The sequence below is a fragment of the Periplaneta americana genome, chromosome 17 (assembly GCF_040183065.1).
Source record: "Periplaneta americana isolate PAMFEO1 chromosome 17, P.americana_PAMFEO1_priV1, whole genome shotgun sequence".
Lineage (NCBI taxonomy): Eukaryota > Metazoa > Arthropoda > Insecta > Blattodea > Blattidae > Periplaneta > Periplaneta americana.
This window is the reverse complement of record NC_091133.1, coordinates 80295871-80322121: the sequence shown is the minus strand read 5'-3', so window position 1 is coordinate 80322121 and position 26251 is coordinate 80295871. Positions and strand designations below refer to the sequence as shown.

General features: G+C 34.8%; 1 non-coding gene across 1 annotated transcript; it reads left to right on the top strand.

Annotated features, from left to right (window-relative positions):
- The first annotated feature begins 3531 nt into the window (after positions 1–3531).
- On the top strand, positions 3532–3604 carry TRNAT-CGU (transfer RNA threonine (anticodon CGU)). Its single transcript has one exon. It is a non-coding gene; the product is annotated as a tRNA-Thr (tRNA).
- Positions 3605–26251: the final 22647 nt, after the last annotated feature.

Here is a 26251-nt window from a genome sequence, read left to right as displayed (position 1 = left end):
AAGGAAAACAAGGGGAAGGCAATGAGAGAATAAGGGAAAGCCATGAAGAGAATAAGGGAAGACAGGGAGAACAAGAGGAAGATAGGAAGAACATGAGAAGAGCAAGGGAAATATGAAGAAAAAGAAAGGAAAGACGAGAGAAGAAGAAGAAGAAGAAGAAGAAGAAGAAGAGGGGACAAGAGGAAGACGAGGAGAGAACAAGGGAAAGAAAAGGAACGAACAAGGGTAGGACCAGGAGTATAAGGGGAAAACAAGAAGGTCTGGGGTAAGGAGAATTCGAGAAAAGAATTAGAAGAGTAATGCTAACAACAAAAGCACAAGGAGAACAAGGGTATATATGGAGAGCCAGAGGTAGGCAAGGATAAAAAGAGGCGAACAAGGAATACAAGAGAGAGGTTGCATTTTATATGAAGAGCAATTGCTAAGTTTTCCCTCTTACCTATTGAGGAGAAAGACGTAATTCTACGTAAAAAAAATTGAGGATCGGATAAAGAGGGGAAGGGAGTAATAGCGCAATTAAAATATGTTTGTAAATTGAATTAATCTGTTTACTATGTAGTTCATATTTTTGTATAGCTTAACTGATGGATTATATGCTACACATTGAATAGTAATCTATGGAGCTTAGCTCGACTCATGAATTGTTCATGCTTGTAAATTGACTGTATTATCTATTTTGGTCTAATTAATCTAATTGAATTGCTTGTGCTTTTGAAAATTGAAATAATTTATTTACTATGTATAGGCCTAATATTTTGTAGTTCAAATTATCAATAATTGTTTAGGTTAATAAACTGAACCAACTGTTCGCTATGCAGCCCTACTATATCATTTTTGAAGAGCCACGAACGTAGCTAAGTCGGCGGACTCGCTACGCTGCTGATCCAGAGCTGCTCTCGGGTTTGGTTTAGATCTCCGTTTGGACTGTTTATCTGGTTGGGTTTCTTTCCGAGGTTTCTCCCAACCATAAGGCAAAAGCCAGGTAACCTATGATGAACCCTCGGCCTTAATTCATCTCACCAAAAAAACTGTAATATAGTAAAATCTAGACATGTACCACATCTTAAATCTTCAGTGCTAATGGAATACAATAAATGAAATGAAATAAAAAAGAAACATTATATATTATTTATTTTAATTAGTTTTCTCCCTGTTTCCTCTTTCTATCGTCATTGTTTTTTTCTTATTTTTTTGTTCAATATTATACATATTCAATTTTATTATCTTGACTCTCTTTATTTTCATCTACCATTCTTTACACTTATATCAAATGCCTTATTTTATTATTATTTTCATAATTGCTCTCTTATCTTTTCTTTCACATTATTCTACAAACTTTTGCCATTTCTTGCTTCTCAATAAATGATAATTTCAGAATCTTCAGTTATTCATCTGCAAGTATGTTCTTGTACTGAAATAACCACTATAACTTCCAGCTAGCCTAACCCCTGAGTAAAACGGGTGTGCAGTGGAACACATATGTGCGGTAAACTTGTTAAGTTGTTTGTAATAGCTTTCGTGAAGTTTGTGTTCTTAAGCAGGTATAATCCATTTGTGTACTAGAGTTGGTTCATGTCTGAGCCAAAGGAACTTTTCGGTGACCTGAAACTGTCTGACCAGATATCTCAGATTCAAATAAGATTACATCGAAATATTTTATTTTACTTCATTGAGATTGCATACATAGTTTCACACGTAGAAATGTTCACAAAAGAAATATCACTTCTACATATTCCATTATATTAGACATTAAAATACTGAAGAAGAATGGTAATATGTGAATATGCTTCTAAATACGTAAAGAATAAATCTTAATGATGAGAAAGTAAAATAATTTATATCGAAAGTAGTAATCAAAGACATACAGAGAGAGAGAGAGAGAGAGAGAGAAAGAGAGAGAGAGCCCAACCAGATATCCATGAGGGGATAACTTTCCTAACTTATTTGGGAAAGAAAATGCGCTGTCTGTTCATAAGTTACCTTGAAGATCAGGCACTCGTACAAAAGCAATATTGTTTTATATATCTACTTGGTTATTGTAGTATCTGAATGTGATGTTAGTATGCGTTTATATTAAGGTTATCAAATGTCCCCTTCCTTCGGATAGTCCCCGAATTTTGCTTTTTGTCTCCAAATAAAATTCGTTCCCGGAATTTCCAGAATTTAATGATTTGTCCCCAGATATCCCCGGACTTTAAGTGTTAATTATTATAATTTTATTAAAATGCTGTTGAATATCACTGTGCCTTTGATACCCATTTAACCTCTGGAATATATCGTCGTTGTTCCAGCAATAACTCCAATGTGCAAAATATAAAATTTTTCAGTAGAAAGAGAAAACACATTTATTCATCCTATGGCAACCGTAAATAGGAGACTGTGAATTTTTACATTTTCGAAGCAAAGAAACATAATTACATACAGGAGATTTTACTATTTGCTGTATCACTATTTATGTTATTTAATAGAGCAAAAATCTGCAAATCAATAAATATGTCATATAGGAGTAATTGCAGGAACAACGACATATATTGGTGAGATATCTTCCAGAAAGAGAGAAACTTGAAGAGAGACTCCATTATTTTCCTTCCAATGTAGATGTACTTGACTAGGTGAAATAGTATATTTCATAAAATTTCTTGCTTGAAGAAATATGTGACTTCAGACAAAATAGCAGTGGAATGAAAAAATGCTACTCGTTGCTAAAAATGGAGTGAAATTGTTTTAATTTTCTACGAGAAAATGATACTCTATGTGCAATTTCAGAACTTGGTCGAAGTACGTATCTCCACATTTTTCTGGAAATAATGTTCAGTGAAGAATATTTTTCTTCTACGAAAATGTTGTGGATATCCAAAAAAAAATTCAGAATGATTTTAGAATCCGTTCCAGCCATGCTTGCTATCTTAACCAACTGCTGCAAAATTGTGATCCAGAGAACACCTGCTTAAAAAAATTACTTTTGTGAAAATACTCTACCAGCTGCTTATGTAGTAGTGAAATGGAATGAACATATTTTTAAATATCTAAATGGAATGGGTATTTTAATTCTGTAAGGTGTGTAAAAATAATAATAGGTCTATTAATGAAAGGCAAACTAACAGAAATATTAAAGATAATTTTTTCATATATCGATATCTCTCCCCGGAAATTGTGAAAAGAATCTGGTAACATTTTATATGGTTATTAGAGGAGTAAAATTCGTTCCGGCGCCTGGAATCGAACCCGGGTCTTTTGTTCTACGTACCAAGTGCTCTAACCACTGAGCTACGCCGAAGTTCAATCCACAATAATAACCATTGTTACCATAACACATATATTCTGTAGGACCAAAAATTAATCTTTACCTAGATTATTCGCCCAACAGTATACAATACTGTGGGATCCCGACCACCAAGTCACTCAATTGAGTGCGCTCCTTGTATAATGGCAATTGACTTAATATGCTAACATATATGTCGAACTTGGAGTCAGATCACAAAGGGAAAAACACTAGAGGAGAGGGGTTCGATCCGGTGTTGTGGATTGAACTTCGGCGTAGCTCAGTGGTTAGAGCACTTGGTACGTAGAACCAGGAACCCGGGTTCGATCCCCGGCGCCGGAACGAATTTTTCTCTTCTTATAACCATTGTTACTATAACAGATACATTCTGTACGACCAAAAATTAATCTTTACTTAGTTTATATATTCAGCCCATTTAAAAATGAATAATTGTTATTTAAGCATTACATCTGCCGAAGTTTGTGGCTCATAATAGTGTTATTAAGTACACTCGCAGATATGATGAAATGTCGAGGAAATGAATTCGAAAGTGAAGTTTTGAGAACAAAAGACTAGATTAGAAATGAAGATTGAGGTTTTATTCATGTTTGTAGACAAGAAATATGACATTTCTAAACTGAGAGTCGAATGCGAATTGTATTTGCGGAACTATATAGGTTTCATGTATACGGGAAGCTTTAGAATGAAGTCTAATATATATGAAGATAGCTGTAGTCGCTTGGAATGTGTTTCCTATTGCGAAATGGATGTAGTGAATGGTCAGTAAATTATAATTGTGACAGAGGCTAGGTACCAACGCATTTCGGAGAGCAGACAGTAGTACAATTAAGAAGGATATATTACCCATGGGTTAATGGGTATAGTTCCTTTGTTCTAAGATTATGTCTCCATTACCGCGGGACTCCCTCCTCGGGTAAATACCGCAGAAACGTCACTTTGTTCACCGTGCCCATAACTTAGTATCGATCCCGATACCCGTGCCAGGGGAGACAATGCAACATAAAGCAGCTGAGAGGTGGCGCGGTCTTATTCCGGGTTCCGAGGCTTCCGGTTGGACAGACTTTGGAGAAATTTGATTCGGTGCCAAGAAGTGCTGGCAAACCCAGCCACGAGGTCATTCGTAGGGGGTGAGAGAGAGAGAATGAGGGGATGGGGGCATATGGCAAGTGGGCAAGCACGTGTGAGTGGGGGATGAGGGGGTGCAAAGTGGCCCACCGTTCTCGCTCTCTCTTCCACTCCACCACCACTCTCTCACCCGGAACAAAGAAAGATACCACTATGACTTCTCATTCCTTCCAAATAAAGCCACGCCAAGCGAAGAAGAAAGGTTTCTTTACTTATACTTTGTGCTCTTTTCTTCTTTGGGGGGGGGGTGGTTTGTTCTCTGCCATCTTCGTTCCTCTAGTATGTATTTATGTTCACCTTCTTTTCGTATCCTTCTCGTTGGCAAGTCTCGTACCCAATACGTAGTTCTCAGCACTTCGGAGGTCCATTCGTTAGAGAAGACCAGGAAACAAAAGAGAGTGAATGTTGGAGAGGAATGAATAAAGTCTTCAGCTATGCTATGTTGTCCCCACTGTCATTTGGCAGAAACCCCAGTTTGCGAGAGAGAGCCTCCAGCTTTTGTAAACAAACAACCAAATTGCAACTAGTTTGCAGGGGACGACTTGTCAAACGCATTGGATTTATCTAGCCCTCTACTTAAATCTTTCTTTTATCGCCCTTATAGACACCGGATATGAAAATACTGTCGCTTTCGGAAGGAGACAAGTGGCTGGTTACAGTTCCAGGATTTCTCACCCAATGACATTTCTTTCGCGTTGACTATAAGAAAATCTTTAAGGAAAAGATTAATCACGTTTCTTTTGAAATATCTACTCCAACCAATTCGTCTTCGAAGGGAGAATGGCTTGAATGAAAACCCCAAGACAAACTATTTTACGTCGACTTAAAATATACCTCCAAGTCTCCATTGAGAACAATGGAAGCAGCTGAGTTCTCAATAAAAGAACAAAATTTTTAATTGTTGCATACTCTTACATGGATTGATTCAATAACCTTCCCAGCTGATGTACCTCCTTCATATTTCTCACATGAAAATATTTTTCGGAGAAATTTGCATGCTATAAAAGATTGAAAACAATCCTCCTGAGTGACTAACAGATTTCCAGGGTAGCTCAAAGTACTGCCATTCTTGATTTATATCAATGATTTGCCTAAAGTAATTAAATATTCAAAACGTTAACTTGAAGCTGATGATCTAAAGATATTTAAATTAATATAAAATGTGTCTTGTTTAGAATTTTTGCAAATTGATACCAACAATGTTTATCAATGTCTTTAAAATATTTGGTTAAATTTTAATATAAAAAATGTAGTTATATAACTTATACTTATTTATGATGTAATTATACAGTGAATGATGAATCATTATAATGAATATATTGTGTAAAAGATCTTGGTGTAACTGTCAATCATAAGTTGACTTTTCATAATCATATATTCAATTAACAAATTAATACTGCTTAAAAATCTGGGACTTATTATTAGAAACTCAAATTTATGAAACACTTCTACTTTGACACTCCATTCAAGTTCGCGCTAAATTGGAATATGCCTCAGTAATTTGGTCTTCCACTTGTAAATCACAGACTAATCAAATTGAAAAAATTAAAAAACTATTTTCAAGATGTCTTTATTTAAAAAGAAAAAAACATTATCATTCGGCCTTCCATAACAAAATTTCGTACAACAGTCTACTTGCTGAATTTAATTTAATGTCTCTTGCCAATCGTAGAATACTTGCTGAGCAACTTTCATTGTATAAATATTCAACGGTCTACTGGATAATAGCGAAATATTGCCACATATTTCAGCTTAACGCTGAGACATCACATTTAAGAAATCGCCAATTGTTACATTACAAAAGCAAACACTTCAACATTTAAAAATTTAAGTCTCAAAAATGTGTTCAAAATTCAACCCTTCAGTTGGCAGTTACCCAACCAATTAATTTTCTTCTTCGTGATCAGTTTCAGCGTCATTCCTTCTTCATCCACCCTTTCGAATACAGCTTCATTTCTTATTTTAACTGTCCATTTCACACGTTCCATTCTTCTCCATATCCACAATTCAAGTCTTTCTAATAGCTTTTATTTTTCATGTTTTGCACAATTTTTTCTTCGTCATTATCTCTATAACTATCACTCAACCAGGCTTTCGTGTCATTATAACTAAACAGTAGAGATGTTTTCCAGAAAAAAACTTGAAAAATCTGATCATGTTATCAACATTGCAAGATATGCAAGATCAAGTGAAATCTCCAAATTCCTCTGTAGAGTCATTGATCTCTTAGGGTCAATGAATTTCAGAAGCCAAAGCTAAATAAGTGGTTTCTATTCCACCTTCACTCATTGTTTTGAATCAAGTGAAATTCTTTTCATTGTAACTGTGCTTACTTTTATACGTATAAATTAATGTTTTATATGGGTTTCAATAATCAATTTAACTGTGTACTTAATTTCTGTTCTTTTTGCAACTTCGTGGATTTTTCAACGTACAAAAGAATTATTCACTGACACTAGGTGTAATATTTCGTCAGGAAATATAGGAAATTTTCTTTTGTTGCGTTGCAACCAGTGTTGAGTCGAGCCAATGAAGGATTTATATACAGTATATTTTTTAATCTCTTGAATATAAGCTAGGGCCTATTAGAAAAATTGAAAGAAAGAAAATTAATATTCAGCTTATAAAACCGTCTGATTGAAAACGATATTATAAAGATTTATTACAGGAAAAAAGAAAAGTTTTTATACGAATGTTGAAGATAAAATTGACACTCCAGAAAATAGCTGAAAGTGACGTAAGAAAAGCTCAAAAGAATGCAAAATATGGAAGATCACCAGGACGAGAAAATATGAAGACCGACCGAACTCCTAAAATCTGAAGTTAGTATTTTAGTAAAAACTTATAAATATTTTTAATAACAGTGCACAACAAAATTTAACCTTTTTTTTTCTGTTACGGAAAGAAAAATACTGCAATTAAATGTATTTTTATGCTGAATATGAATATGACAATAAGATTGCCGGATGTGGTCTAGTTTTCTTGTAATTTGAGAAGGAAATCAATAGAAAAAATGGTATTTTCCTAAATATATTCGGTTGGGCTTACCTCAATTATTATTACAGAGGTATCCTTTTATCTTGTCTGCTATACTGGACCTCGAGAGCATCCCTCACCACCGACCAACAATTATCAGCTAACATGGATGTACAGTACTCCATTTTTACCCTGGTATCGTCTTTCGAATGTTGAAATTGTCTGGTGAAAGCGCACTCCATTTTTATCAGAAACTGCAGCACAATTTTCAGGGGAAAAGTCCAAATGAGAGAGGAGAAAGTGTATCTTCAGTGACATATTGCACCCCATTTGATGATAAGCTAGCCACATATTATTATCCACTATTTCCCTATAATCTGGTGCACTGCAGTTTCTAGGAAATCTGAGGCGACCGTTCTGAAAGATTCTTTATTTGTCAGAAGTCCAACGAAATGTTGATATGAAAAGAGTTCTCTGATTTGGGGTCCTATGAAAATTCCTTCTTTAATTTTACCTGTACTTAACCTTGGAAATTTTGAGTGTAAATATCTGAACGCTGGTCTATCACGATCCAATGCTTTTACGAAATTTTTATTCAGCCCTAGTTTGATATGTAACGGAGGGAGCAAAATTTTTCTAGATTAAATCATTGGCTGCTGCTTCATGTTCTTCGTTCCTGGTTCCGAAGTTTGACGAAGAGGCCAGTCTTTGCTTTTGTAGTACAAGGTCTTAGCCCGGCTTTCCCATCCACATAGGAAACAGCAATATTTTGTAAACCCTTTTGTAAAGCCAAGAAGAATCGCAAACATCTTTGTCACCACATATTCGCCACTTAAATCTGTCATAATTTATGTAATTTAAAATATCTATCATATTTTGATATGTCTCCTTCATATGGACTGCGTAACCATTTGGAACTGAAGGCAAAGTGTTTCCATAGTGCAATAATACAGCTTTAATGCTCAGCGTGGAAGCATCTAAAAATAGCCTCCATTGTTCTGGTGTGTATTGGATATTTATGGCTTATCACTATGCAGAATTAAAAATGAGTCTGCTGGCAAAAGAGACATATATACTACATATGGTTAAGCACATTACTACACAAATATTATGAATTTACTTCAAAACCAAGACGAAAACCAGTCTCCACTGAGCAACATCTTGTATCTAACTAAACCAACATTCTTTTAGAAGTGAACACAGCGCCTCAGGATCATAAATATGTTTCCACATCACCTGTATAAGGCATTTGGTGTAACCTTGACCGAGAAACCGCTGACGCTCTTTCTGAAATGAATAAATGTTATGTTTTATTTAACGACGCTCGCAACTGCAGAGGTTATATCAGCATCGCCGGATGTGCTGGAATTTTGTCCCGCAGGAGTTCTTTAACATGCCAGTAAATCTACTGACATGAGCCTGTCGCATTTAAGCACACTTAAATGCCATCGACCTGGCCCGGGATCGAACCCGCAACCCTGATGAAATGAATAATCGCAGACATATGTTTATTATTATTATTATTATTATTATTATTATTATTATTATTATTATTATTATCAGTTATCGCTATCATCATTGCTATCTCTGTTTTTCTTTCTTTTTTTTTTCTTGTATTAGCTCGATGAGAGCTCTATAGTGTTCTTTTGACCCTGTTGACCCTCTATAGGGCTTCAATTTAATTTGTATTATTTTCACCAGCGTCTGTATTTCTTTTTTGTATTTATATGTGCTGTCTGGTGGGGTCGACCTGGTTGGCGAGTTGGTATAGCGCTGGCCTTCTATGCCCAAGGTTGCGGGTTCGATCCCGGGCCAAGTCGATGGCATTTAAGTGTGCTTAAATGCGACAGGCTCATGTCAGTAGACTTACTGGCATGTTAAAGAACTCCTGCGGGACAAAATTCCGGCACATCCGGCGACGCTGATATAACCTCTGCAGTTGCGAGCGTCGTTAAATAAAACATAACATTTTAAGAAACATCTGGTGGAATGGGAGAGAAGGACTTATGGCCTTAATCCTGTAAGATTAAGTAAATAAAATAAATAAATAAAATAAACTAAAATAAATAATCATTAATAATTAATAAAGAAATACTCGTATCTATTTACTTCCAGTAGTATGAAATTTAAAAATGTATATAAGCAATATGTTATGAGTAATTATTAATTTTTAGGCGCTATTTAATAGTAATTTGTGCATGTAAACTTATTATATATGGAATATTCCTCTAACTATGAGAACACTCTTTCAGGGGAGTGCTAAAATTTTGTAGATGTACAGTTTCTTTATATTGTAGTTTTGTAGCAACAAAGATTATTATTATTGTTATTATTATTATTATTATTATTATCATTATTATTATAATTATTATTATCAGATGGAAAAAGTATATTTTTTTTAAATTCGTCATTTATTTCTTTCACACCCAGTACAAAGAAAACGCCATTGCCACTAACAAGATGTATTCAAGGGTGAACATTGCAGCACTTTGCGCCATATTGTTTTAGTGGGCTTTGGGTCGAAGGTTATGTGCCTGGAAGTTTAAGTATCAGAACCATATTTCTTCACGTCAGAACGTACCTGCGACGTCGTTATAAGAATTAGAGCGCGGCGCGGCGCCCCTCTTCTCGAGTGCCCTCCACAGCCTGCGTGAAGTTTCACAAGTGACCCTTCAAACTTACATGTGAAAGCCACAAGTTGTCCATAAAGAAGTTCGGGTTCCCGGGGGAGAAACATTGTCTTCCTGGCTCTGCTTTTCAACTCACGGGTGTAATTGTGGGATGTCACTGAGCATTACAAAATGTTCTAATTAGATAATATTTGCATTTTTTTACAATTTATTATTTTTATGATTACGCCTACTACTATTATTATGATTATGATTATTATTATTATTATTATTATTATTATTATTATTATTATTATTTCTTAAGCAATATCAGTCTTCGTATTTCTGCTAAAGGTTTAAGATTTCATAAATTTTTTTAAATATAGAAATTCTAAATCTCTCTATCCTGTCTGCAGATATCGCCTGCTTAGAACCAAGTTGTTCTAACTCCATTTTTATAAATTTTTCAGGGGAGCACAATGAAGTTTTGGAGACTACCCAAATCATACTAATACCACTATTGTGAGGAAAGGGGTTTTCAAAGAAATAAACAGAGCATGGGAAAGCTTATTTTATTCTTCAGTTGCCATATTTATAAATTGATTTTACAAAAAATAGAAAAAAACGTTTGGAGTTAAAACCAACATGTTAACAGATTTTGACAATTTAATGTTCTAACTCCTTTCAGGTTACATTTTGAAGAGATCAGTGCATATATTGTTACCTTTTTAACACTGAATCGCAAAAAATTTTGTCCACGCCTGAAAAATATTTGTGTAGGGACTTTATATCTTGAACTTTACTTGCTTCTATAACTGGTTTGACTGTTATTTGCTTTGGTGCAGACAATATGTTATCAACTCGATACTATTTTCGCCTTGTTCTTGTTGTAATAGGTTTCAGAAACTTTGTAGTCTTAAACATTTTGTCAGAGAATGAAAATTTGTACACAATATCTTCACAGCCTTTTGTGTATACAATATGCTTCACTTTACTGTATGGAATGCTGCTCAAGTTACTTAGTTTAGCTAGAGACTTAAAGTCATAAAAACTATTACGTCTCATTTGATGTACTTTGTATTGTTCGTTAGTTCTACACAAAATCAGGGCCCTTATTATTGCTAAAGGAGAATGAAGTCGTTTGATATGACGATCAATCACACTGTGCATTGTGTCTACTTCCTGCACTGCATTATGCCCTGGTTCTTGATACTTGTGTTCTATTTTTTTACTTCATGGTCATCCTCTTCCAAAAAATGTATCAGTGCAAGTGGCAATAAGCTGTTTATTAGTAAATGCACGCAGTATCACATTACCTTTCTCATGCAAGTTCAGGAAAAGCCTTCTGCCCTAGCTTGCTTCTCATTGGCTGTCTTAGCTCAAACCATTCCATCATTGGTTGGTCATTGGATGATGGAGTTATAACAATGTGGAACTAAACAGAGCTTGGAAAATGGAGTTGGAACAATATGGAACAGTTATTTTGAACATTTTCTGACCAAAAAATGTACAATTTTATGTGTGAAACTGAGACAGAAGAGGAGTTAGAACATAACGGATACAAAAAACGAGTTTTTTTAAGTGGAGTTAGGATAACATGGTTCTAAGCAGGCGATATATAAAATATGCTAATTTGCATTCAGTGAACTTGGATTCATTTAATGTGTAGTTATGCACTTTTTGGAGTTTTATGTGAGTTGTTATTAATTTATGTTTCTTGTTTTTAAAATATTTAACATATTTATTTATTTATTTATTTATTTAAATTTAAATATACAGAATAGAGAATATAATTAAAAAACAAACAAGAGAAATAGAAATAAAATAATGCAATCTGTATAAAAAGGAGATACAGTAGTATTAACAAAATCTGAGACCGAATGAGCAGCGCTCGTGTTCGGTCGCAGTTCAGATATAATATTAATAGGCCTATAAGAGAATATAAAATAAAATAAGATAGGAAATAAAATTAAAATTACAGTTACAGAAATTATATAATAAAATATCAATATAAGAGAAATATAGAAAAAAATAATAAAAATAAATAATTAAAATAAAATAGGAACTAAAATTTAAATTACAGCGGCAATGGAATTATATAATATAATATTAACATTAGAGAAGAATAATATCACACGTGAAAAGTAGGACTAATATATATTTCAAAATTATAGAATACAAATATAATATAGGTTGATGAATTCATACACATAGGCTATAAATTTATTAAATCAAATTGAAGATATTAACACGTTTCTAATTTTCTTGTTATATGTTAGTGGGTTACATGTTAGAAGTTCTGGGTGTAATTTAGTTAAAGCATTGTTTAGATATTTATTTCTAATATTAATCTCGTTATCATTATATAATTACTGCCCGCATTGTATTCTTCACCTGACATAATTAGGAACATTAAATCCAGACGTTTGAGATGGGCAGGGCATGTAGCACGTATGGGCGAATCCAGAAATGCATATAGAGTGTTAGTTGGGAGACCGGAGGGTAAAAGACCTTTAGGGAGGCCGAGACGTAGATGGGAGGATAATATTAAAATGGATTTGAGGGAGGTGGGATATGATGATAGAGACTGGATTAATCTTGCACAGGATAGGGACCCATGGCGGGCTTATGTGAGGGCGGCAATGAACCTTCGGGTTCCTTAAAAGCCATTTGTAAGTAAGTAAGTATAATTATATAATTTGTATTATATTCATTTATAAGATTCCATCCTTTCATTTTCGATTGTCACTTTTTAATTGTCCTTATTTTAGTATTATTCTTATGTACTTTTAGTGTAATTTCTGTCATTGTTAATGTTTTCTAATAAAATGGTCATATGCTGAACTGTTATTGGCCCCTAGGTTTTGTACAATTCATTAAATATATATTAGTAAATAAATAAATAAAATTAATTATTATTACTACAGTGCGTTCGCTTCCCCCTGCGGCCGGGCGATGAACGGCAAGCAGGAGGAGCAGCAATAATATAGCCTACCAACGTGCTGCTACCCGTGCTTAAGAATCACTCAACAGCTGTCCATCATTTTGCAGTCAGCTGACCTAATTGCGGTCTGTTTCAACAATCAGTTTGCTTTACTGAAGCGCTTAAAAAAATGCTTCAAGGCCACGCGTGGTAGTTTCCGTGAGCAGTCAGTTTACGCTTGTCAGTGTAGAAGACACAGTTTTCGTTTATCTACAGTATATAAAACGTAGGTAGTGTATAAGTGTGTAAGACGTGTCAGGAATAATCCTCATACTATAGACGAGCTGGAAAACAATAACGAACAGAAATTTTGACAATTACTGAAGAAGAACTTCAGCGTGTGAATGGAAATTTTATTAGAAGATGTCAAGAATGCATCAGTGCAGATGGACACCACTTTCAGCATCTTTTTTAACAAGGTTAGTACTCAAGTGATAACAATAAATGAGTAGGATAAGCTTGAGGATTGATACACGTCGCTAACTAATGCTCCGCGTTTGCTGCCCGGCCGCAGGGGGAAGCGAACGCACTGTATTATTATTATTATTATTATTATTATTATTATTATTATTATTATTATTATTATTATTATTATTATTAGTGTTGTGGGATTTAATCGATTAATCGATCAATTTCTGTTGTAAGATTAATCGATCAAAAATATTTAATCGAATAATCGAGTCGATTAAAATTAATCGGTTGTAGTTGATATTAATTATTATTTTGTTAATACAAACTCATACTAAAAATTCCGACAGTATTTCTCTCTCAGAAATTGCTTACTTAAAAGTACAAGAGTACTGTTATTTTCTAACTGTAAACTAGACAGAGTAGGGAAAGTCTTTACACAAACACTTCAGAAAGAGATGGAAATATGAGGACAGTGACCTAGTCTACCTCTATTGAAAGTTGAAACACAATAAGGGATGAGGGGGACACTTTTGCAGGTTCATATTTTTAAAATTGCAAATACAATCTATTTTACATTGAAAATTTAGAGCAATATTATTCCAAAGCCTTCGCGAAAGTAGACTGTAATGGTAACTAAATAACACTGCACTGTAATGGGCCTATTTCTGTATAGTTTGTTATGAAGAGTGGTTTCCCTAACAACATGCTTCTATGTGGGAATTTTAACTTTCAAGGTCCAACAACAATGACTGTAAATACAACAAAAAACACTATCGTGCAAAAACAAATTTCAGACTTATTTTTACAGCAAACAGGATCAAATAATCCAATTGGATTAAATAGAAATATTGATAAAATTCCATTCCACTCATATTAATATGAAACCAACTGAACTTGCAACAACAAAAGATCGTGACCCCTTAGTTTCTGTATTTCCCGCAACGCCATTCACGACAATACCTAAGCTATAGCGCGCACGGCAAATATTATCACTTTCTGTTTTCTTCTCGCTATGCTATTATTTTTAATTTGTAATGTTGTTCTTAACAGATAGGGTTTGGAATTGAACGGGTTACATAAGCTGCTTGTCTATGCGGATGACGTGAATATGTTAGGAGAAAATCCACAAACGATTATAGAAAACACGGGAATTTTACTTCAAGCACGTACAGAGATGGATTTGGAAGTAAATCCCGAAAAGACAAAGTATATGATTATGTCTCGTGACGAGAATATTGTACGAAATGGAAATATAAAATCTGGAAATTTATCTTTTGAAGAGGTGGAACATTTTAAATACTTGGGTGCAAGAGTAACAAATATAAATGATACTCGGGAGGAAATTAAACGCACAATAAATATGAGAAATGCCTGTTATTATTCGGTTGAGAAGCTTTTATCATCCAGTCTACTATCAAAAAATTTGAAAGTTAGAATTTATAAAACAGTTATATTACCGGTTTTTCTTCATGGTTGTGAAACTTGGACTCTCACTTTGAGAATAAGGTGCTAAGGAAAATATTTGGGGCTAACAGGGATGAAATTACAGGAGAATGGAGAAACTAACACAATACAGACCTGCACACATTGTATTCTTCACCTGACATAATTAGGAACATTAAATCCAAACGTTTGAGATGGGCAGGGCATGTAGCACGTATGGGCGAATCCAGAAATGCATATAGAGTGTTAGTTGGGAGACTGGAGGGAAAAAGACCTTTGGGGAGGCCGAGACGTAGATGGGAGGATAATATTAAAATGGATTTGAGGGAGGTGGATACGATGATGGAGACTGGATTAAACTTTCTCAGGATAGGAGCAAATGGCGGGCTTATGTGAGGGCGACAATGAACCTCCGGCTTCCTTACAAGCCAGTAAGTAAGTAAGTAATGTTGTTCTTATCATTGTGTAATGACTTCTTCTATAAACACTGCAGGAAATAATAGTATTAATAATAATAATAATATATATATATATATATATATATATATATATATATATATAATTTATTTCAAGAAATACGAAATGGAAATACAAAAACTGGAAATTTATCTTTTGAAGAGGTGGAAAATTTTAAATACCTGGGTGCAAGAGTAACAAATATAAATGATACTCGGGAGGAAATTAAACACACAATAAATATGAGAAATGCCTGTTATTATTCGGTTGAGAAGCTTTTATCATCCAGTCTGCTGTCAAAAAATCTGAAAGTTAGAATTTATAAAACAGTTATATTACCGGTTTTTCTTCATGGTTGTGAAACAATAATAATAATAACAACAATAATAATAATAATTATACTGTTGATCGATTAAAAATGTTTAATGTTTAATCGATTAACTATTTGAAAGTTTTTTAAATCTACGATAGTACCAATAATAATAATAATAATAATAATAATAATAATAATAATAAATGACGTTCTGACGAGACAGAAAAAAGAGAAACGGAGAGCGAAAGGGAGAATCTTTATTACATGATCGGACGGACACAATCCAGACAGGAAAATTTAATCTTCTAACTACAAAATACATTCATTAATATACTGTAAGAGTGTTATATTCGGTTCGTGCACCTCGGATTACAAACCATGTAGTTATGCGTATGTTGCGAGTCTTGAATGTCACAGTTTACGAGAAGTCAGTTACACAAAACGCCGCAGATCGACTGGCTGTAAGCCATACCGGTACACACACATATTTACTAATAGCAGTGTGATAAACTGTATTCCCGGCGGCATATTTCCAGCCAGAAAACGTTGGATTACACATTAAGATTAAAATTTAGTGAAATATGAATCCCTGACGTCATGTTCTCAGTAATGAGGCAGAGAGAGGAAAGTTCACTGTACAATTTAAAACGTTTCACTGCCTTTAAAATATTAAAGGCTCTGCAATTATGTAGAGACCCGGAACGCATTGTTAAAACCATAGAGAAGAAGAATAGGATCCTTTGGATACTTGTACCATACAGCAAATGAATTCAGGATGTTTGTAGGTTATTTTTATTTGTCGATGGGAATGGCTAAGCTTAAAATTACGACTGATTTATAAAATAAGTATACAAGATGGAAGTGGTACAACTGTGTAAATTGAAGGGGGCAAAGAATATAAATATATTAAAATAAGTAATGAACCTATTATAGATTTTGTAATCAAGTGCTTGGTTAATTTGAAAATTAGTCTGAAGGTCTGCGTAGTTTGACAGCAGTTTTACGCCGGCTCGCCTATGAATGCGCTCTGCATACACGCACGCACGCACGCACACACACTGCAGTAGGATTGCCAGATTTCAAAATGGCATAAAATGACTATAGCCAACGTGTCAGTCTCTTTATTGAATTTGGAAGAAAATAGTTTATTTCATTTTAAAATAATCCTTAGCAGTTTCATATTAAAAATAATAATCAGAATAAAATTTACCAAAAATGAACACGATCTACTTCATTATGTAAATTTCACTAACACTACTTAGGGGTCTGTTCAACTTTTTATTATTTATTTCCACTTTTACTATCTATTAGGCTACTATTGACTACCATTATTCCCGCACGTTCTAGATATTATTCTAATTAATAAATTATTAATGTATTAGGTAAGGTTATTCTATTCAATGAAAGTCTAGTTGGGCGGAAGTGAAGATCTGGAGGCCTTAGTGTTCACAGATTGAATAAATGAGCCTTTCAGAACAGAAGTGGTGTAAGTCAAAATTGGGTAATGAGGTTCAAAGTAAAAATTCTGTAAAATACAGCGCAAAGCAGCAATTAATATTCCTTCGTGCTATCCACTGACTACTAATAGTTTAAATAAATTCAATAGTAATTGCTAATTTGCGCTGTATTTTACAGAATGTTTAGGGCCTACTTTAACCTGCTTTAACCCTCATTACCCATTTTTGACTTACACCACTTCTCCTCTGAACGGCTCAAATTATTGTTGTTTAGTCAACTGTCCAAAGACAGGTCTGAACCTCACAAGAGATACCAAGAAGATACCACTTATGAGGCAACTATGCCAGTAGATAATGGGATAGGATGGTGAGTTCCTTTCTCCCCCCTCCATTGCATATATCGCCGACTAGCTACATATTAACTAGTCAGACTTCAGATGCATAGAAACAATTGTTCTTCCTCTGACACATCGTCAAGTGAGAGCTGCTGCCCGATAAAAGATGTAGCACAGCCAGAACCTCGATCAGAGGGGTATTGAATGAATTAATAATAACAATAATAATAATAATAATAATAATAATCCTTCCAGTTCTATTTTCGGCATTTACGATCAGTGGCAAACAGAACAAAAAAGTATGGGTAGACTCAAAATATTTAAATTACTCGGAGAACAATATTATATTTCCCATTAAAATATTAGCGACAGACTGGATCAACTCGTTCTGAATATCTGGAGATGTGCCTTTAAGAACAGAACTGTTTTCAAGTTGATCCTTCATGAAAGGCTTCTTCTATTGCCAATAAGACTAGGGTTTCTAAATAATTGTATCTACTTATTGATTTTTGGGCTCCTTTATTTCCTTTAAAGGCTCATTTTTTATTGTCGTGTCCGCTACTTGTAACTGCTTAGCGATGGTGCGAAATCCTTACATGAAGACAGGCCGCTCTAAAGATCCAAATTCTAAAAGTAGATTTTTAGTAGACTAATACCTCTTCACAATTCTATTTATTTAATATTGATTTCGTATATTACAAGGAATATTAAGAGCGTATAAGTAATGTAAGAAGGAGATTTTGTACAAAGTTTATTGCATATGTCGTCTACTAAAAAAGTATTGAGTGGCCGAGATGTAGGCATAACACCCTTTTTTTCGACATTATGATGGTTATGATTGAATTCTTGATATGGTCACTTACCTTGTGGTTTATGAGAGTTCAGAACATTGGTATCGATACCGTCATTGTCGTAACACAGCTGAATTCTGCTCCATCCTCTGGCAGATATTTTGTGGAGATAATCCAGGGGTTATTTGCATGAAGGCATTTTCACAACTACTCGAATTCTTCCGCTATTCGATACCGGTTATTATTTCCACTGCATGGTTACGAAGGTTAACACAACACACGCCAACACACATTTTCGCGAAATGAAGAAGGTTACGCCCACTTCTCAGACACTCTGTACAGTATACATTTCAAGAGACATCAAATTGTTTTAGTTCTACTACAGGGTTGTTTCCGATCTCTGATAACGAATTTGAATCACATCATTTGCGTCAGGAGTCACACAACAGCTGAACTGTGGCTCGAGGTGACAGACTAGTAGTGAGTGATCTCATAGTCAGAGTGCACGGCGACTCACAGCAGAAATTCCCAAGAAAATCGAGCCTTTTTGGGAGGAGTACATAACAACCCTTTCCGATGCCAAGTATAGTAAAGTGAAAATAAAAGAAGCCTGCAATAAACGAGGTTTCGTTATTTCCAAGAAAGGTATCTTCTGTGTACGTAATAAGATTGATAAAGCTCGCATGGAATTAATTTGTATCATCTCGTGGGGTGCGGCGACTTGTGACTGGGGGTGAATTTGCGTGCTTTTTCCACTCTGGAATTAACCCCATGCGAGCTTTGCAAGTCTTATTAGGTACACACGGTATCAAAGTCACTCTTTCGGAGCTTATGAGGGCCAGTATTTAATATGAATACTCCCCTTCATACAGACTCCAACCGGATTGGACAACGTAGGACCAATCAGATGCCAGAAGGAGAACCTACGACCTATCACCGCAAGAACTCCCCCCATCGAGACATATATATACGAGCTGGCAGACTATTTCCTTATCCAACAACTGCTCTGAAGATGACCACAACACAGCGGTCGAAACGTCAGCCATTAACGCCAAGACAACGCGGTAGAAGCCCTGAAGCTTATCCACACACCACACATAAGATGCCTTTCTTGGAAATAATGAAACTACGTTTTTTGCAGGCTCCTATGATTTTCACGTAACTGTACTTGGCATCGGAAAGGGTTGTTATGTACCCCTCCCAAAAAGGCTAGATTTTCTTGGGCATTGCTACTGTGATACACCGTGCACTCTGATTATGAAATCACTCACTACTGGTCTGTCACCTCTCGTCGCAATTCAGCTGTCGGTTGACGCACATGACGTCATTGAAATTCGATATCAGAATCGGAAACAACCCTGTATTATCTGTTGTGCAGAGTAAGTAAAGAATGCTTATATGTCCAAGAAGATTACCTAGAAATATAATATAATTTGCAAAATGACTTCAGTTATTTTAAAATTAATTAAAATGAGAACGTAACTTATGTGTCGTTTTAATGCCCCCTGATTTTAATGGAAGATTATAAGCGACTACAGAGTAAAAGAAACGAAGTAGTACTTGCATATACTCGTATAGTAATCTTCCAATATTTGTAATGCAAATTTCGTTTAAAACTATATATTTTTGCAAAGAATAAAGACTGTGAAATCGAAAATAAGAATCCATAATACCAGAATTAGTTCTATTGTTTCAGAGACTAATAAATTCCTTAACGGCTTCGCTATTAATTTTCATAATATGTTTCTTAATATGATGGCACTTCACTTTGAAATTAGTAGGAACATGGAAAAAAACTTCTCAACACTAATACAGTTAAGATTTTAATTCGTGACGTTTCGTCTGTTATGTTGGTAGACGCATTGTATTTCGAATGTTGAATCTCGGTCTCTCGTGCACTACGCTGTTAATATTTCTACGGATTTCATCTCATCTCTTGAAATATGTAGCACTCTATTAGACTTGATGAGACTGAGATTGCATAACGACAAACCCCACAGTTTCATTACTTATTTAGTAACCACGTGGCATGTTGTTATGAGACGCCCTATTGGAGGAACAGTCATAAGTACTGCACAGCCAACTACGGCAAAGCAAGAGGACAATCTCATATCTTTGATCTATTTCTTCTCACTTTGGCATAGGAACGTAACAAATTATTAACGTTTTGTAATAAGCTCAAGAAATGGTTGTCATATTTTAAGCTTGGACACTCATTACTAGTATATTCAGTTATATTATATTACATTCTAATCCATTTCATAAAATTGTATTTAATTGTACCTTATTGGTATTGTGAATTTTATTAGTTACAACAATGTAATTTATTCGTCACAACAATAATTCCTTTCTACAATTCGCCTTAAACGCCCTCGTCAACAATTGGATTTTCACTCAACACAGTATTCGTTATAGCACTCCACCGACGACAATGACAATTTACTTGGACTAGTACGAACAACAATGAACTGTTAATCTTAACTAATATTTACAAAGCACTATTTACAAATCAGAACTATCAGTTCTCAGTTCACAGTTCTTCTATCTCAGTCACTCGAGTCCACCGTATCTCGAACCACAGACCTTCAGAGACAGTTCACTGTACTCGAACTCGGGTCCCTCCAACCGCGGTCCACTGCACTCGAACTCAGGTCCCTCCAACTGCGATCCACTGCACTCGAACTCAGGCCTTCGGATGCTGACGCAGATGCGGACGCACACTCGATTCGAACTCCGGTTGGCTTGACTGGCTTGCTTGCTCTGGCTTACTCGCTGACTGAATAACTGAAAACTCTGAAACTGCTGTCGTTCCTTCGCGACCGTAATTTATAACTACAGCGACGTAGCCTCGAAAATTCGCGAGTCTTCCACTTCGACGGATTTCTGGAATAGTCGGGAAGGTCGTTCCACATTCACTGCGTTAAGTAGCAGCTGCGCGCGCAGCCTCGTCGCGTTGACGTAATACACCCTCTCTCTTCTCTCCACCGCGCGACGTCACTCAATGTTCCGTGGAGCCTGTGCGATCTGCTTTCTTGCGGGACGCTGGTCGTGAGTTCGAATCTCACGTCGCTGGTTGTCATATTTTAAGCTTGGACACTCATTACTAGTATATTCAGTTATATTATATTACATTCTAATCCATTTCATAAAATTGTATTTAATTGTACCTTATTGGTATCTACTCAATTCCATGGTCTCCATTTTCTTTAGTTGTGTCAATTTTATGTCACTGAGTCTTATGCTATTGTATTGTCTTCTATTTTGTAAATTGTATTAAAGTTTATTATCATTCAATTCTGTTTTAGTATATTCAGTTTAATTTTACCTAGCTATATTCAAATTTATCTCCCGCAGTTCTCTTATATTGCATGCCACTCCTTTTGGATCAGAGGTCTGCATCGGACGTTTTCGCTCGAGCGCCAAGTAGTTCATAGCATAATCCGTTAGGTAGCGCACATGCATGATGGGTAAAATTGTCACGAGCGATAAATCCTCGAACAGTATAAGCCGAGCGTCAGACATTCGTTCTTGTTACAGTGATGAACTGTGTAATAACATAATAGATGTTTATCATTTCAAAATTTTGCAATGTTTAACTAACCTCTCCGTAATACAACTACAAAACTTGCTTTAAAATGTAATATAAATGTTGTAGGTAAATGTTTTCCCCCCTCCCCCACACAGGAGTGATTTTGTTTTTGCTACATCTCATAGATGTTATTTGATGTAAATGTAATTATTATAAACGGAGAATACAATCACGATAAAGCAAGAACTGTATCAAGTTTTCTAGTAAATAATAATAATAATAATAATAATAATAATAATAATAATAATAATAATCTCTAATAATTAGTGATCAATCTTTGCGTCTGTAACAGTTGTGCAGCATGATTATTCGTTTTATTATATTTTCTGTGACGTTATCTCTGTAGGCCTACTAATATTGTTATTAATCTACTGCTATGTCAATAATATTTTGTGAAACGTTTCTACATTGTCGCAATATATAGGCGGAACACTATGTATGGACCTATCATATTATATATGTGGTAAATCAAATATTGAATAATTATTAATTAGCAGTAATAACTGTATATCGAACTTTTTCATACTATTTTACTTATAACTTCATGTTCCTGTTCCATTAAACGTTTTTCATAAACGCAGAAAATAAAGCCTTATTTTTACCGTGTGAGCAAAACATAATTATGTGTATCTTATCTGTCGCCTTCCATACAAGATAAGACATGTCGGTGAGATGACATTGCACTGTGCTTCTATTTATTACGAGCGTATCACGACCGATCGTATCTCACTCGAAGGTGCGACACTCGACCGAGTTCAAGCGAGCGATTTAACTCCAATGCAGCACTCTGATTTGGATCATTTCAATTCAACTTTATCTGATTCAGTTATTTTATATTACATTCTTTTAGATTTCAAACATTTTATATTCAATTTTGCCTAATTAAATTCCATGCTGTTGTATTTTGTCCAGTTCTATTCAATTATGCCTCATTAATTTCCATGGTAATCTGAATGAAGGGAGTAGAGCAACGGTGAATTGTTCAATGGTTGAGCTGTTTGGACTATTTTCATTGATAATTTTAAAAGTTGTAGCACAATGTTTGGAAGTGTGTGAGCTTTCTTAATCAGTGTCATTTCCATCGTGTAATCTTCCGAGAATAGTATCTGCAACTAAACATGTGTTATGTGAAAGATGTATATTGCAAAGCAATTCAAAAATCTGTAAAATTCTTATCCATACAATGTAATTATACCATTAAGTATATAATCATCGCTTTGGAAACTGATATACTCTGAAGAAATTTTACTTGTCATTCTCCTGTCTATTTAGAATATATACGCTTTAAGGAGGGGATCGAAATTGAATCCTCTCAGTGAGAAGCTCTCAGCTAAATGAGAATCGGTTGAGTGTAAAGGTAAGGATCTTGTTGAAATTAATATCTGAACACGTTAGAGTGTAAAATTCAGCTTACAGCGCACTGCAAGTTCATGAGTTCGTAAGAAATTTACTTATAATGTCGCCTGAAAGTGCACTAGAGCTTCTGCGGTATTATGCAAACTATTTGCTGCAACACAAGACTCTTCTTAAGTCAATGGTTCACTAGGGAATGCGGCAAAACCACATTTAAAATCTTTCAGCAAAGTAATTACAAGTGTTACCGCAGAAATACGCAGACCGAGTGCTCACAGAGGACAGCCACTGTAAGACACAGCATGAGATGTTGAGACATTCACCCACTGTGGGAGATACAAATTTTTAAATAATTCTTTTAGACGAATTAATTAAAACTACATCAGTTTTTATGGATTTATGTTTGCCTACAATATCTCTTTTTCATAATTAAGTGTGAACCTAGGCATGATGCAGGATGCATAATTGGAAGTTTTAGAGTGTATAGTAGTAGCAAAAAAAAAAAAAACAAACAAACAAAACGAAACAAAAAAAAAAACCGGACCGACCCTTGTAGCTGATTTCAGAGCCTTGTTCACTCACAAGGAAACGTTCTGATGGAGGCAGATGAAAAAGTTTTTTTTTCTTCCACCATGTTAATAATGTCAAAAGAAGTGCTTATACAAGTTTTGGCCACTCGACCGCAATCACGAGGCCGTCCAGAAAGTGATTTTCCCTGGGGCCGTTTATATAAAAAGAGCACAATTGCATAGAAATATTTATTGAAACAGATACAGCAATTGTTCCGCTAATTGTCAACATATCACCTACTGGAATTGAGCATACCATAGGATCAATTTTTGTGTCGTAGAAGTCAGCCTCCTCAGATCGGAACCAGCGTTTGACTGCGTCTGCACCTCTCTCTGTCGATTCCATGATATCAGAAATTACTCATTTCCAATGGAAAATATGTTAAAAATAGCTCAACAATTACTGTGTCCGTTCCAATAAATTTGTCCAATGAAATTGTGTTTTTTTTTCTGTTAGGGAACTTATTTTTTACGGCCCTCGTAATTGCGGTCGAGTGGCCAAAATTTGTATAAGCACTTCTTTTGACACTATTAACATGGTGGAAGAAAAAAAAATTAACTTCTTTATCTGCCCCCATCAGAACGTTTGCTTGTCAGAGCACGATAAGCTGGTAACTAAGACTTTCGTGGTTCGAATCCTGTCCGGGAAGGAATTTTTTTTTTGTTCCTTATTGAAATTTATTCCCAATACTTTTCGATTGCAGCGATATTTTACTATTTAATTAACATGAATTTTACGAGCAATCAAAAAGTATTGGGAATAAATTTGAATAAGAAAAAAAAAAAAAAAGTTTCCTTCCAAGTCCACGAAAGTCCACGAAAGTCTTAGTTACCAGTCTATCGTGCTCTGGAGTGAACAAGGCTCTGAAATCAGCTGCAAGGGTCGGTCCGGTTTTTTTGCCACTACTGTACACATGCTATGTAACACAACACAAACATGCAGTGTAATAAAATATAAACATGATGTGTAATTCAATACAAAAATATTATGTGAAACAATACAAACATGTAGTGTAATGCAATGTAACACAATACAGGCATGAAATTTATTGCAATACACAATGCAATGTAACACAATGCACACATGCAATGTAAAACAATACAAACATGCAGTGTAACACTATACACGCATGCATTATAAAGCAATATACGCATGCAATTTAACGCAATACATACATAGGATGTAACACAATACACGCATGACATTAAACGAAATACACCGATGAAATTAATCACAATTAGAGTTGCAGCCTTGTAGAATACTGGTCTGGTAGTTTTGGTATAATAAGAAAATACTTGTTATATCATAAAGTTTCTCTCTCTGACCAGTGCTGCAAATACTATGACGATTCTACCGTAAAATATTTTATTTATATAACTTTTCGTTATTCAAATTTCTTAACATTTAAAGGATAAAAATAAAAGTTGTCCATTCATTTATTATAAAAAGTACACTACTCTCTTAAATTGACTGAGCCTCACTCATTTCGCGAAAAGATTATGAGCTTGTACTTTTTTTTCGCCACTTCTTAAAGCTCCAATGTTAATGTAATAACTTACAATACCTAAATTAAATGAAATATTGGAAATTAAATCAATGGCTCTCTCAAGACACTCTATAAATGTTTCATGTAAAACAATTTTTATTTCGAAAAGGAAGGAAACAAGAGCAAAATTATGTTAAATTACTTGTTTGAGGTCCACACCTGTGGAGTAACGATTAGCGCGTCTGTCCGCGAAACCAAGTGGCCCGGGTTCGATTCCCGGTCGGGGCAAGTTACCTGGTTGAGGTTTTCCGGGGTTTTACCTTAACCCAATATGAGCAAATGCTGGGTAACTTTCGGTGCTGGACCCCGGAGTCATTCCACCGGCATTAGACTATCAACTTCATCTCATTCAGGCGCTAAGTAACCTGAGATGTTGATACAGCGTCGTAAAATAACTAACTTAAAGAAAAAAAACTTTTTTGAGATCTCAAAGAATAACCCCCTGAAATTAATGACACTACTTTCGGTTCAACCTGTATTATAATGAATCTGTAAACCCCAAAGTTTATATCTTAAGAGTCGATTCAGCATAGGAGAGAATAAGCAGAAGATTTTGACACTGTCAATCATAATTTACTTTTGGACAAACTGCATACTATTGGAGTCGGAGGTATAGTTTTAATATTATTCAAATCGTATTTTAGTAACAGAAAACAAAAATTACCAAAATTGAAGTTTAATTTAGTGAACATAAATATATCCATATAGGTGTACCGCAAGGAACAATTTTGGGACATAATTTATTTTGTGTTACATGTTAAAGATTTGCTAAATATCAATGTAAATATTACCTATATTCATATGCAGATGATACGGTAGTTATTTTCAGTAGTTTTTCTTGGCAACAAGCATATCGAAAAGCTAATATAGGTACTAATATTGTTAAAAATGGCTTCATTCCAACTTTCTTTCTTTAAATAATAATCAACCTTAGTTCCCTTTTCGTTAATAAATGCCAGTGTTCAGAATTTAAAAATTAGCGATGAATATGGACTAATAATACACATTGAA